General features: G+C 39.4%; 1 protein-coding gene across 6 annotated transcripts in view; it reads left to right on the top strand.

Moving 5' to 3' along the window:
* FHIT (fragile histidine triad diadenosine triphosphatase) overlaps window positions 1–15,562 on the top strand; it is a 1,474,674-nt gene that overhangs the window by 27,362 nt on the left and 1,431,750 nt on the right. For all 6 annotated transcript variants that reach the window (XM_010330934.3, XM_074404465.1, XM_074404469.1 and 3 more), the window contains one exon: window positions 10,289–10,337. The gene's annotated coding sequence lies outside the window, so the exon portion shown is untranslated. The remainder of the gene's footprint in view (window positions 1–10,288; window positions 10,338–15,562) is intronic.

Below are 15,562 nucleotides of genomic sequence, written 5' to 3'. Positions count from 1 at the left end.
TGGACCACTAGCCCATAGAGTAGCAATAGGAAGTCGGGCTGGGAGGTCCGCTCTCTGACATTGGTTTCCAGCAAATTTCTATGGTTCTTAAGGGGGTAGAATTTTTCCCCTTATCTGTACCATATTCTGTTGACTTAAATGAGTCACAGAAGAATGAAAACTTCTTTAGTTGTGAAAGTGTCAGCAAGAATAAATGTTAGACCCACCGTGTTAATATAATGCAAAATAAGATGGCATTTAAAGGGAGTCTCTGCTTCAGCATCACAGTGACAATGCCCCTCTCTCAAGTCAGGGATTGGGGACTTACTGAGATACACCATCTGGCAAAATATGGAAGGCCAGTTTTGTGCCAACTGAAAAAGCTGCATCAGTTCCAACTCTTGTGTACTTTGCACATTATTGGATGCCTTGCAAAAACGTTTATCACTTTTTAATTAGGAAGGACTAGGGGACTTTAGTACCCCAAAGAAAATGTCAGCAACCCAAAGGTAGAAAAATTACCCAGTGGATTATAAGGGGCAGTAAGTATTTAACTTTGAGCTTGCGCTTGAAATGAGGACAGTTTCATCCTAGGATCTGTGTTTGGGGACATGACGGTTGTGTGTATCTGGTCTGTCTGGGTGGACATGGGGATCTGGTCTTTCTGTTATGCTGACAGTTCCTCAGCTGATTTCTTCTGGAATGTGGTCAGTCCTTGAAAAATACATGCCAAGAGATCAACCCTGTTCTGCTTCTTGGCTTATCATGTAAACTGTGGTCTGTCATGTTCATTAAAATGAAAATTTGTCGAATGGAATCTGCCCGACTGGCGGAATAGTTTAAATGTCAGATGTTGTTAGGCCTGGATATAAATATTATGTTTCTATTGTTAATTAATTGCAGCGCCGCAGTACCAGTGATCCAAAATCCAATTTAGTCTGCAATAGGCCTGTGGATAAGGGCCAGAGATAATGAATGCAGAAGGAAAAAGTGTATTCAGAATTTCCATTGTATCTGTCAATGTCCTCTTAGAAAAACAACAAATTTTGGTACGTCACTGTAGTTCAAGAGATGCAAAACAGGACAGAATTAAGACCCATTGTCTTTTGAAACCTCTCAAATACTGCTTGCTATCGAATCGATTCCACTGCTAGCCCTAAGTCCGTCCCAGCATCAAAATTCGTGACAGATGCTGCCCTGTACCCTTGCCTTGATTCCCTCCATTGTCTCACCACTGAGTCTGTTGTCATATTCGCAGCTCATTTCAGAGTTGCAGGAGTGAGGTGGCTAGTCCCATAACCCTCCTCGTTTTTCTTTGCAGTATTCATTTTCCTCTCCTCGTCTTGCCATCAACCCTTCCTTTCTTTTTCTTTTTGTCCTTTGTTTTGGTCCTCAGGCTCAGCAGCCTGTCTATCAAGTCTGCCACTGTTTGTTAAGATCATTTTGCTTCCAAATGGAGCTGGTGGCTGAATATCACTCAGAATAACACTGCTAGAACTGTCTGCATTAGTAAAGGGAGCAGAAATCTTGCCGCTGGTGCCCAGACCTCAGAGCTGATTGTTGTTGCAAAGCCATGGGCCAGCAGACATTTGTGATTGCCATTCTCAACCAATATTTTGTTGAATCCTTGCTGTGAGAATGGCACCTTACCCGGCCACCTCCCTCGTGATAGGTGTGCCAGGCAGAGGAAGACTAATTAAGACTTTGGAAGGCAGGACTAATGTGTTCCAGTGGTCAGGGACCCTCATTTAATTCCTGGCATCCTGGTCCATGCCAACCTCGTTCTGCCCCTGCGATTATGCCAGCTGAGAAGCGAGGAAAGGAAGATGAACTTTGGTCTGCTCTGAGTTTCCCTGTCCAGCAGTGTCTGTCAGATTAAAAATGAGAGGGAATGAGGCCAGAGAGTCTTCCAGATGGAGAGTTCAGAGGAGGGCACAACCAGACTCCCTCTCTGCAGTGACGTTGCCGGGCCATCCGAACTCTGGGCCAGGTTCCAGGAGCAGAGGCTGCTGCCTGACCCTGCAGTGGAGTGGGGGCCTGGCAGAACGGTCACCCTTGGCTCAAGGTAGGAGCACATTCAAATCAGGTGCACACAGGCCACCTGGTAGAGGTGGAGCATTTACCCCCAGGGCTGGGTCAGTCTGGTTGGATGTTGGACTCCCACATCCTGGACTCTTCTTAAGGTTGCTTTCCCCAAGTCACGTGTGGGTAGAGTTGGCAACCGCAGAAACCACGTGGGGAGCTGGTCTTCTCCAGCCTCTCAGTTTTCTTCCTTTAGAATGAGACAGACATGTAGGAAACGTGACCTTAGTTAGGCTGAAGGCAGCAGTAACAGTGGTGGCCCGGCGTCCTTGGACTGACTCTCATGTTGCAGTCAGCAGGGGTTTGGTGAGCCACTGACAGTCGCTCTTGATGTCTCTTGGTAGCACAACTTTATAACTGGATTCAGCATTCATTGAAAAGTATCCAGTGTAGATGCTCCAGGAACAGAATTTTGCTCAAATGAGAATGGTTTTTTAAGTCTAAGGCTATCTGAGGTCTGTGTAATGATGGAAAGGTAAAGAATGAGGTTAAACAGGTTAAATATCTGGTTTTGCCTTCCTTATAAATGGATTGTTTTAATACTGCATCTGTAAAACCTCAGTTTCTCCCTCAGATGAACCTCTTTTTCTCAAATTCAGGCCATTAGAGTTTGGGGAGGACCTGTGCTATTGGGAACAGAGCTGTTTGACTTAAAATGTCATCCCATTCTGAGAAAACATACTGGGGCCATGTTAGGGCATCCCTGTGCAAATGCCACGTTGTCAGAATATCTCCCCCTGGGATTAGACTAGCCATGGCACTTTCCAGTCCTGTCTGGGTGGTGTAATTTACTGCCTCCCCATTGCCTGGGCACCAACCCAGCCAGGGTCATGCTCCCTGAGATTTCATGGAATTTGATTTGTCTGTGCCTCTATGAATTTTCAGATGCTAATTATTGGCTGATTGGTATTCTGCTCCTCAGATGTCACCTAATGATTTTCCAGAGCTTGTGCTGCTTGGTAAATTTATTTTTCTGATGCATGGTAAATATGACAGCATTGAATAGGTGTGGCAAGGGCATGTCTATTGTGTGTATATGTCTCAGGCCATAGAAGGGTAGGCTTCAGTAGAGAGATAACTTACTGTTTTGTGAAAGCATGGAGTATAAATTAATAGAATGAATGAAAACCAGGAACAAAACCCAAAACTAACCATTGCTTAAGAGTCAGTTTTCGCTTTTAGTGGCAATGAAAACTTATATATTCCTTTACTAAAGAAATTTTATTGAGTATCTGTGCCAGATAGTGTTCTAGAAGATGGAGATTTAATATAGAACAAGACAGATGTGGTCCATGTTATTGCTGAACTTATGGTCAAATAGAAAGACTTTCACATACATTTGACAATATTGATCAGTTTCCCAGGTAAATAACAAAACTAAGATTTATTCTGATCACCTCCCTGGACTCTTAATGTATCTGAGTTTCAGAAATTCTGAAAATACTCTATGAGAAATGCATACATATAAATTGAAATAAAACTTCTAGGAATATATATGAGAAGTGTTAGGTTTTTGGGGCCTTTGCTGCTATTTCTTATGAGAGTTTAAATCATTATGTGGATTCTTAAATAATTCCATGTGTTTAAAATATTAATTTATCATTAGGTGGCTTAACTAGGGCAGTGTTTTCCAACTGCCTGGTTTTCACTGATATGCAGGAAAAGGTTTTAGAAAGGGGTTTAAGAATCTTCTCCTAGTTGAAAATTGGCTATCATTTGAAAGGATGTTGCAATAATTTGTCTGCAGTAACAGCTCACTGAATGTAGCATAAAAATGAAAACGAGGGCTGAATTTATTCAGTGTCTTTATTCTCGTACCTGAATGCACAGACTCTTTCCTAGGTATGTAAATAATTGTTAAAGACTTAAAGGTCAATAACCAATCCCTTAACGTGGCAGTCGAGTCAGGTGAGGGCTGCAGAATGCAGCAAGAGGCAAATCCCTCAGTTCCAGGCAATGTTGCCTTAAGAATGGTGCAGTTGGATGGTACCCAGAGAATGGTGTCTTTGGGATAAAATGAATCACCATCAAAGCAGGTTTCTATATTTGGGAAAGATATTTGTTTAAATTGAGATCTACTTTTTTTTTTTTTTGAGACAGAGTCTGACATTGTCACCCCCACTATACGGCAGTGGCATGATCTTGGCTCACTGCAATCTCTGCCTCCTGGGTTCAAACAGTTCTCCTGCCTCAGCCTTCCAAGTAGCTGGGACTACAGGTGTGTGCCACCATGCCCGGCTAATTTTTTTGTATTTTTAGTAGAGACTGGGTTTTACCATGTTGACCAGGATGGTCTCGATCTCCTGACCTCATGATCTGCCTGCCTCAGCCTCCCAAAGTGCTGGGATTACAGGCATGAGCCACCGCACCTGGCCAAATTCAGATCTATTTTTAAGGGAGGTGGGGTTGGCTCACAGATTGAGAGGCTTGAGGTTTGTAAAGATTTTTCTAGAGGGCTGTCCTCTGAAAAACCAGCAAGATGAATCAGTGTGTTATTGGCCTGTACTGCTCTACTTCTGTGTTTATTTATTTTAGGAGAACTGGAGCTCAAACCTATTTGGATTCATTTAAATTTAATTTATGTCTTGTAGGAGGTCAAATGAAGGATTCAGAGATTGTCTACTCTAGAACAAAATATGGACAGATCAGGCATGGAGAGAGTGGGAAGTGGTATAACATTGTAACTGTAGGTGAAAATGTTTTCATGGCCTGTAGCTTAGATCCTTGGATTTTTAGGTCAAGGAAAATACAGGAAAGAGAGGGCTAATTTGAGTGGCTCTTCTTGACTATTGTCTAGAGATATATATTCTGGAACGAGAGTTTTTGGGTTCTGACTTGCTCCTGTTTTGGATAGCTAGGACACACACAAACATATACACACACATTTTTAGATTTACACAAAGATGTACACAAAGATGACAGACTTTGCTTGTGTTAGGTTATTCAACCAGTGTGCTTGTGTGCCACATGATGCCATTTCAGTCAATGATCGACTGCGTATAGGACTGTGGTTCCATAATTTTATAATACTGTATTTTTACCATACCTTTTCTATGTTTAGATACAAAAATACTTACCATTGTGTTACAGTGCTTACAGCATTTAGGACAGTAACATGCTTTATGGGTCTGTAACTTAGGAACAATAAGCTATGCCTTATAGGATAAGTGTATGGTAGGTTACACTTTCTAGGTTTGTGTAAGTACACGCAGTGATGTTTGCACAAATACAAAATTGCCTGTGGGTGCATTTCTCAGACTATCCTCCCATTACTAAGTGACACATGACTGTGTTTACTGAATGACTGTTGGGTGCTGGGATAGAATCTGGGGCTTCCAGTGCGTGGGTAAGGTGGGGTTGGTTTGAACAATAAATGTCCTAAGTTTTAAAGAGCTTAGGTTCTAATTAGGGTGAGAAAACATAAACACATGAGAAAGTAGTAAGTTAAGACAATAGTATGGGTTCCTATCACTAGATACTATATGATTATGGTGAGACCAAAACTCTGTTTAAAACCAGTCCTACCACCTGTCCCTTTCCACCTTCTTAGGAACCTTCAGTACTGATTATCCTTTCTCTTCTACAGTCACTCGGCATCTTGAATGGATCTTCTTATCACCTTGATACATGCTCAGCGTTTTTTCTGTTTAAAAACTATACAAACAAACCCTCTTCCAGCCCTTTGTCCTTTAGTTGCAGCTCTTTCCTCCCCATTCACAGCCAAATGTATCCAGGATTGTCTTTACTCATTGTCTTTGTTTAATGACTTCCGCTTCTGCCTTAACCAACTCCAGACTGAATTGTCTCCATCAGTCCACAAAACAATTCCTACTGAGTTCCTTGATGACCTTCATTACTGTATTTTTTCTTTTAGTATTTATATCACTTGACCTTTCTGGGAAACTTGAGTATTTTGTTTTACTTCTCTGGCAACTGTTCTGTCTCTTATGTAGGATTTATCCTCATCAACGTAACTGTTAGATGTTGAACTTGCTCAGGGATCAGTCCTAGGCCCTTTTCTTTCTACTTACTGACTCCCTGGACAGTCACATCCATATCCACAACTGCAGTTACTTCCTACTTACAGATAACTTACCACTCTCAGGCTTCCCCTCTTAGCTACAGACCCATCTATCCAACTCCTTACCTTTACATGTCTCTAAGCGACTTTGAATTCAACATATCAACAATCAAACTAGTGATCTCTTTTTGACTCCAGATGTGGATCTTCATCCAGTGGGATTTAGTTAAGGTCTAATACCAACTCAGAAAGGGAAACTGTCATAAAATTATATTTTTCAAACATATTTAAAAAATCTTATTTAATGATTGTTTTCCAACTTTCATGTATTACAATAAGAAACCTTTGATATCTGTTGTTTGATATTCACTGAGACTATTACTATTACAGGCCTAATATATGTGGAGTTTTTGCTTATGTTTCATGTGTGCTTGTAAAGAATGTTGTGGCAGATTGCATTTTCCAAAGGTGGTGACACCAGCACATTTATCCAGTCCTGTGCTTTTCTTACAGTGTAACTGACACTCCCTAATTGACAGGGACAGGGCTGTTATTCTCTTTCTTTTAGTCTGGGTGGGGGTTTATGACTGCCCTGACCAGTGGAGTACAGTGTAAATGCTGTTACGTGATTTCTGAGCCTAGGTCATAAAAAATACAGCTTCTGTTTGGCTCTCTCTCAGAACTAGTTTTTGGAACCCAGCCGCCATGTTATGAGGAGACTCAAGTCACATGGAGAGGCCACATGGACGTATTGCAGCTGGTAATCCTAGCTGTGGTCTCAGCTAAACCAGAGCAACAACTGGCAGATATATGAGGTCGTGAGCCTTCAGATGATTCTAGCCCCTTTCAAGTCTCCTAGCTGAAGCCTCAGGTTTTGTAGTATACAGAAAAGCCATCCTGCTGAACCCTGCCAGAATTCCTGATCCGTAGAAACCATGAGAGATAATAAATTATTACTTTTATATTTACGTATCTAACTTCCAGATAATTTGTTATATGGCAATAAATAACTTATATAAATACTTTTTCTCGTATTATTGCTAACTTCAGTCTTGCCTAACAATAACTTGTTTCCATCAGCTTTCTTTTGGTTCCTATTTCCTTGGTGTGTACTTATCCACACTTTTTTTCTTCAAAACTTATGTTGAAATTTGTTTCTTATAAACAACACATAGCAAGATTTGAAAACATCTGTTTTGATAAAATTTTAACATGTATTTACCCTGATTCCTGACACATTTGCACTGTTAAAATATTTTCTTTTGTATTTTCTATTCAGCGTGTTTTTGTGTGTTTTGTTTTTTGTTCTTTCTCCCTTCCATTTCAGTGTTGCATGGAGAATCGATTGTGTTTTCTTTAATCCATGTTGTTTCTTTTATTGATTTGGAAATTTCTATTCTTTTGGTGATTACTCTTATATGTTTTAAAATTGTGAAATAGCACATATATGCAAGATAATTTGTGCAAGCATACATATACAGTGTAAAGAAAATAATAGGCCAGGCGTGGTGGCTCATGCCTATAATCCCAGCACTTTGGGAGGCTGAGGAGGGCAGATCCCGAGGTCAGGAGATCCAGACCATCCTGGCGAACATGTTGAAACCCCATCTCTATTAAAAAACAAAAGAATAAGCCGGGTGTGGTGGTACACGCCTGTAGTCCTAGCTACTTGGGATGCTGAGGCAGGGGAATCATTTGAACCTGGGAGGCAGAGATTGCAGTGAGCTCAGATCATGCCACTGCACTCTATGCTGGGTGACAGAGCAAGACTCTGTCTCAAAAAAAAAAAAAAAAAAAAAAGAGAAATAGTAGACTGATCATTTAGAATTTAGATACCTCTTTCTAGACCAAAAAACAGAGCATTACCATATTCCAGAATCCCCTCCCTCTCACAGATTACATCTCCTCTTCCACTCTCAAGATAAAGATAGCCTGAATTCTGTATAAATGTCTTCCCTTTCTTTATTTTGTTTTGTAACACACTTTATATTCTAAAACAATGCAGTATTTAATTTTGCCTTTTTAAATGCTGTGCAAATAGAATTATATGTATACCTTTCTATGACTTGTTTCTTTTGTTTTACATCATATTTTGAGAGGTATCTGTGTTGACATGGATAACTGTTTCAATGATTTCACGAAGTTATATAATATTCGATTGTAAGAATATGTAAAAACTGTGTTTATCGTGTTGCTGATGGATGTTTGGGTTGTTTTCTGTATTTTTTGCTATTTTGGCAAAACTGCTGTAAACATTCCACAGATCTCTGTGATTATGTGTGCAAGGGTCTCTTTGGCTACATAGACAGAGAATTCTCCTGCGTCAGCCTCCTGAGTAGCTGGGATTGCAGATGTGTGCCACCATGTCTGGCTAATTTTTGTATTATTAGTAATAGAGACAGGGTTTTGCCATGTTGGCCAGGCTGGTCTCGAACTCCTGACCTCAGGTGGTCTGCCTGCCTCAGCCTCCCAAGGTGCTGGGATTACATGTGTAAGTCATGTAATCTGGGACTGTTGTTTTGCTTTAATTTTTGCTGATGACATGTTCTTTTGCCAGAAGTCTCTTTTTTTCCCTCTCTCTGGTTGACCTTAAGACTTTCTTTTTGTCTCTGGTGTTCTATGGTTTCATTGTGATGTATCAAAATATGCATTTGCTTTTATTCATCTTTCTGAAATATTGGTGTATCTTTTCAAGAGGACTCATGTCTTTCATTCTAGAAACTCTATATCCATTATATTTTCATATTGACTTTTTCTCTTTCTTTTGAGCTTGGCTATATATTTGTATGTGTTTGTGTGTATGTATATATATATATGTGTGTGTGTGTGTGTGTGTGTGTGTGTATGTAGGTATATATATACACACACATATGTATGTATGTATGTGTACCTGTGTTTATATATATATGCACATATGTATATACATACATACAAATACACACAGATATGTATTTTAAGTCATTATATTTTGTTTAGCATTTCTGTGTTTGAAGTGGAAAGGGATTCAGCTCAGTCTCCATGTTATCTATTAATCTCTTAGATTTCACAAATGCAATATTACACTGTTTTATCTAGTATTCCCCAAATTATGCTGCTTCTAAACTCATTTGCAATCTGTGTAGCTCAGGGGGAAGGAGAAATTTCTGATGCTGTCCCATAGAAGGGACTTCCCTCCGGCATTAATAGTCTAGGACTTACATCTTAGCCCACAAGTCTGACCTGTTTGTCGGTGGTCATGCATCAGTGGTAATAGGGTTCTTTGGTGGAATAGAGGGATGTGGAGGTAAACAATCAAGTAAGAGCTAAAACAATCCCTTAAGACATTGGAGGAAAAAAAAGAACCAACTACGCCAACTATGGTATAGTTGTCTATCCCCAACAACTGCACCTTTCAGATGTTGGGACCTAGCCAAAAATGAAAGAGACATATTCCCAGTATAGTGACTGTAGAGGCACCTTATGAGTAAGGTTGGACTATGAAAGAACCAGCTCCAAGAAACCACAAGTTACTACTGTTGCTTTTGCAGATCTTTTGTCACATTGACTTGTGTGTGGTCAGTGCATAGTATTTATGTTTTGATTACAGAGAACTGAAGTTAACAAGACTTGATTTGAAATGTCAAGCTGTGGCTTCCTCTGTTTCCTGAGTTTTCACTGAGAGAAGGCTGCAGTCTATATACAGAATGGGTGATTGTCCCTGTAAGCATGCACACATACATTTATGGAGCAAGTGGGAGGTCTATATTATAAGAAACATGTACCTCATATTAATGGAATAGGCACCGGTAAGTGAGACTTTTTCAGAGAAGTGGAAATAGAACATGCAAGAAAGAAGACGAGAAGAAATAAGAAAATAAAATGCTTAGTCAGATTGAGTGCCTCACACTCACATTTAGTTTGATTTTCATCTCTACTTTATAAGCTGTTCTTATTCTGTTGAGGAGTTCACACCCCAAAAGATTTGACTGTAGATTTGGCCGGATTTGTGTGCTTCAATGCTGGGTAGATGTGTAAACCATTTTTAGTTTCTAAATGTCTTTTTTTGGCCTCTTGTGCGGGAGGTTTGAGGTCCAAGTTTTATCAATGGTTTATTTGGCTAGCACCACATACCATGGCTTATAGAAATTCTATTTAGAGACATGGAGAGAAAAACGTTTGGTGTTTTACTCACAGACAACTCTGTCTTTCATTTTTGTCTCTTTGTAGCTTTGAAGCGCAGCAAAGAAGAGAAATCCATTGAGAACAGTCTGTAAAGGTAAGTGTATTTATTACATGGCCTTGACAAACATTGCCTTTACAACATTGATTTTTCTTTTATTCAGAGATTTAAACACTTGGATTAAAGATATAGCTGACAGGACAACTTCCTTAACCACCTGCTTGTCCTCCCTCTTTGGCAAAAGTGCTGAGCAATAGTTAGCAGAGAGCAGGAGGAAATAAAATGATGTGTTGAGGGTAGACAAATGCAGTTGTGTGCTTGCTGACTTTTGCTTTCTTCTCAGCAGTTAAGACATTCCAGTGGAGCTAAATTTACTAAGATTAATGCTAGATGGAGAAAGAATGCACTTGTACCACTTCTGGCCAATAGTTAAATAAAACTCGCTGGCCAAATAAAGCATTTAAAATAAAATGCAGAGTGGCATTTCAATTGGGTTGGATGAAATTTATCGCAAAAGTCAGTTGTGCAGTTGCATGGAAGAGCTAGTTCTGTAGAAAGAAAAGAGCCGCTGAATTTGGTGTAGCTAATTTCATTCCACCCAGTCACTCTGAGCCCTAAATGAATTACAGGAAATGAACTTCCAAGCTTGAAGCAATGGGAAAAGTACCTACTTGGCCTCTTGTGAAACATTACAATCAAGTTGGTTTTTACATGGAAAAATGTAATTGTTTCCTCTTTGCTAGGTATATTTATAAGCATACCTCTGTACAGCATTGTTCTTTGATTCATTGTTTAATTTCTGTTCTGCATGAAGTATTTTAATTTAAAGAATTCATTCTGGGCAATTATAGGGCTGCAGTTTCATCAAGAGTCTTTGGTGGCCAGGGTGAAATATGCTATAATTTCACATTTGTTTTCATCATAAATTACATTTTTGACACTTTTAGGGTTTTTTCTGTCGTTTTTATTACAGCAATCATAACTGTGACCACTTTAGTTAAAGTTGAAAAGCCGTTTTGATTTACCTTATGCTTTAAGTTCTTCCTAACTTCATGACAAATTTACTTCTGGGCTGAATTTTTCATGTTTATTTTGAGGGTGGAGAATTTTATAGGGGTATCAGAGAAAACCCCTTTTAGATAATCAAAATACGAGTTATAAAAAAAATCCCTTTTCTTAGGATTTGCTTTGGGGTGACTATACTCTGGTGCGTGAAAACTGGTTGGCTTGGAATTTTGCTGTAATGGTTGAGCATCAGTGAAAAAAATACTATCTTAAGCAGTAGATAATTCTTATTTTCAGCTGTGTAACTATATGTCTCTGAACTGTTGAGCCACACCTTGGAATAAAGAAATACTTGATAGCTTTTAGAAATAAATGCTCAGAAATAATTGTTAGTGGTGATGTAGCCGTCTTGACAACTTTGTAATCTTTTGGCACAGCTATGGTGCTTCCATTCCTCTTGGGGGATGTTTTCACACAGGAACAGTCCATTTTCTCTACTCTCAATGAAGATCTTTTGTTGAATTGGTACTTTGGAATCAGACACAGGTTTCGTTATGATTTGGCTTTTACTAGCTATTGGACTGTGGACAACTTATTCACCCTCTTAGAGTCTCAGTTTCCTGATCTTTGAAGTGGGGATAATACTCTTTGGCTTCATATAGTTGTGGCGATTAAATGAAGTATGATGTGTCAAGGGCTTAGAAGAAGTCCTGGCCAATGATAAGTGCTCAGTAGATGGAAGCTGCTGCTGCTTTTGTTAATAGCATCATCATCATCATCATCATCATCATCATCATCAGCCCAGCAGCATCCTTATGGCTTTATTCATTATATATTTTTAGAAGTCTATTCCTTTTAGAAGTTTCAGGATAATATTTCTAAAATAAACACGTTGTTACCAAAGAAAGGAAAATTCTATTTGGTCTTGGGAATCAAGTGAAAAGGTAACTTTCAGGTAATAGAGGAAGTGAGGCCTCTGGAAGTGAAACGTTGTTAGGCTGAATTTTTTTAGGAATCAGGAAAAGTACCTTCTTTGGTTGTCATCAATTAACTAACTAATAGTCTTAAGAAATTAGCAATCGACTGCTAGTTAGCTTCTTCAAGAATTTTTAAGGAAAGCCTTGGTAAGTATAGAGGGAACCCTTCCCCCCAACTTTTTTTTCTGTCCTGTATCTGTTTTTCCTTCCTAACAGCACCTTTATTTCTTTTTGAGGTAATTAGGCTAGTGGAACTATATCCAGGGGCCTGCACCCAGCCTATGGATAGGTGTATGACCCAAGCTTGGCTAAGTAAATGCTGTTTTTTCTGAATTTGATTCTCTAGGTAAAAGATTCTCCCTCATTCTGATCTGCCAGTATGTACTATGAGACCATGTCTGTCTTAGCTAGTCATGGCCTCCAAACCTTATTTTCTATTCTGCCATGGATTTGCTGAGACTCCAGTATCCCACTGATAATTCTTAAATTAGCCAATTGGTTTCTGCCACTTGCAACCGCAGAACCTTAACTGATAGTATAGTCTATTCATTAGTGAGCTAGATTTGGAATAAATATGGTGTGTTTGGAGGTTAACAATTAAAATGTCACTCCCTACTTTCTTTCATCATGTGGAAGTAGCTCAGTGTTTTGCAGTAGGTTGCAGAAAGTACAGAGTTCTTTATTAGACTCTCAGAAATGGGTTATTTTGCGGAACTTCCCAGTACTCCTGTGTTTGGTACAGAGAAGTCACTCTTGGCTGCTTCTCTTGGCTCTCAAAGAATGTGTATGTATGTGGGGGTAGGGCTGGAAATGAGAAGAGAAGCAGAGAAGTCATCCCTCCCAATTTCTGGGGCCCTGGTCTCTTTGTGTCATGGGGATTGTGAAGGGACTGCGATTTTCTTCTGTTTACCCCAGCAACCCCAAACATAACAGGTGTACTCTTTAAATATTTTTTACATTTCCCTGAATTTTTATTTCTCCTTTGAACACTGGTCTTATCCGACTGAACACCTTCTTTTTCAGTGATGTGTAAAAAAGTGATTGAAAACTCAATTACTTCCATTTCTGGCATTGCTTGTGGTTTTCTGAGAATGGAATGGGCAAGTTTTCTCTGTTTCCCCTTGTGTCTTGTTGGTTGACTACTTCTATGCTCTGTGCAGTGCCTAGAACAAAACTAGTTAATGCCTCCCCAACTTTTTTTTGCAGGGACCAATTTTGCAATCCTACTGTGAATAAATAGTCCAACAGTATGATATGGTGAGAAGTGGTGAGAACAGCCTCAGCAGGGTTATTAGGAAACATTCCTACTAGTTTTGGCTCTGCCACTTGCTAGCTTTGTGACTCTGTGCCAGATTCCTAACTTTCATTAAGATCTCAGGTTCCTCACCTATAAAATGAGGGTAACTTTTGCCCTATCTATTGTACACGGCTGCTTTGAGGATCACATAAACACAATATATTTGAAAGTTCTTAGTAAATTTTAACAAATGCATAACATCAGGGTATTGCTATCATCATGCCATGAATAGTTCTTTTTTTTTTTTTTTTTGAGACGGAGTTTCACTCTTGTTACCCAGGCTGGAGTGCAATGGCGCGATCTCGGCTCACCGCAACCTCCGCCTCCTGGGTTCAGGCAATTCTCCTGCCTCAGCCTCCTGAGTAACTGGGATTACAGGCACGCGCCACTATGCCCAGCTAATTGCCATGAATAGTTCTTAAACAGATGAAAATTTGAGGGGCTTGTTTTAGAAGGCTGAGTATGAAAAGGAGACAAATTAAACAACAACAACAACAACCCTGTATAGTGCTTGTGCTGCGTATTCATTTGTGCTTCCAGCTCCTCTCTCTTCTAAACGGCTCTGCACCAAGGGCTTAACTTCTACTGCAGGCATTCCCTGGGCTCCCTTGTTTGCTGGCTTTTTGTTCGATTAGCCACGGGAAGGAACTGGACGAAGATCTGGGAACACGAGGTTGCAATATTCTTTCCTCCTTTCTTCCCTGCAGCACTGTGGGTTGGTAATGGCTGTATCCCTTTCAGGAAGGCCACAGTTCCTGTTGGGGACCTCTCTTCTGCAGCTACAGCTCTTTCCACTATCTGGTAACTGCTCCTTCCCTTTGCCCCTTTGAGTCTGGAGTGTTAATGGATTTTTTATGAACTCCAGGACGCTAGACCATCCCTTAGTGGTCTTCCCTTAACTCTGCCTTCACCCCAGGTGAAGATGTCATCCCCTTCCTGCTGCAACCTTTATTGTACAAAGGAACTTCTTTATTTATATATTTTTCCACCATCCTCAGCTCAATTCAGCAAATATCTTTTTAGGATTTACAGTGTGCCAGGGAAAAAGTAAGTCATTATCGTACACTTTTAAGAAATGGGCATTTTGGTGGCATAGTTGGAGGTATTACATCAATTTTTTTTTTAAAGCAAGTTTTGGTAAATTGAAAAGCTTTATATTAACCCTAGTATATAAAGAAATATCATATTGTACTTATGTATGAGTTATCTTTTACATTTTATCTTTATCAAAGCAATGTATCTACATTGTTTAAGTAAAACAGCATTAAAAAGCAAATATTTAAAAACTGCAGCATCTATGCCTTCTTTCTACCTCTCTCTGGATGGCTTCCCCAGAATTGGAAACTTTCAACTCGGATATTTCTGGTGTTTACTTCTCTTTTTCTAAATAATATACTTACATTCTTTTTTCCCTAATTTATCAATTTTAGCAGTAGCTCTCTGATACTTTCCGCTCTTACCACTTCTGGTCCCCATAGCCTCCTGACATAGTTCGATTACATTTTTTGTTTAAATCGAGAGGTAATACTTAAATTATCATGATTATGTAATTTTTTTTTTACTGCTAAGCCAAATGGTATTGGTTATGTTTTCTTTAACATAATTTTTTTTGTCTTTCTTGGAATTAATATATGCTTTGAAAAAAATTCACCTACTTTAGGCATCTACCTTATAAGGTAGATAGTAACAGCATCTCAATTTTACAGGTGGGTCATATTAGTATTTCCATTTTATAATTGTAGAAATTGAGACTTAAGGCTAAGTATTTTTTCCAAGGTCACATAGCTAATAAGTGTTAGAACTGTGAGAAGACACCAGCCAGTCTGTTCACAGAGCCCGAATTCTTAATCATTATATTACTTACAGATACTGTCACTTCAGTTATCCTAATGGCTACTTTACAAAAAATTCCTGGGTTCTACCTTCAGAGATTCAAAATCAGTGGGGTAAGACGGGGAACCAAGAATCTGTATTGTGAATAGCTCTAGGGGTGATTCCATTGATCAGCAGGTTTGAGAACTTCTGTTCCATATCCTATCATT

Source organism: Saimiri boliviensis, chromosome 8 (assembly GCF_048565385.1).
Source record: "Saimiri boliviensis isolate mSaiBol1 chromosome 8, mSaiBol1.pri, whole genome shotgun sequence".
Classification (NCBI taxonomy): Eukaryota; Metazoa; Chordata; class Mammalia; order Primates; family Cebidae; genus Saimiri; species Saimiri boliviensis.
This window is presented reverse-complemented; position numbering and strand designations above follow the sequence as displayed.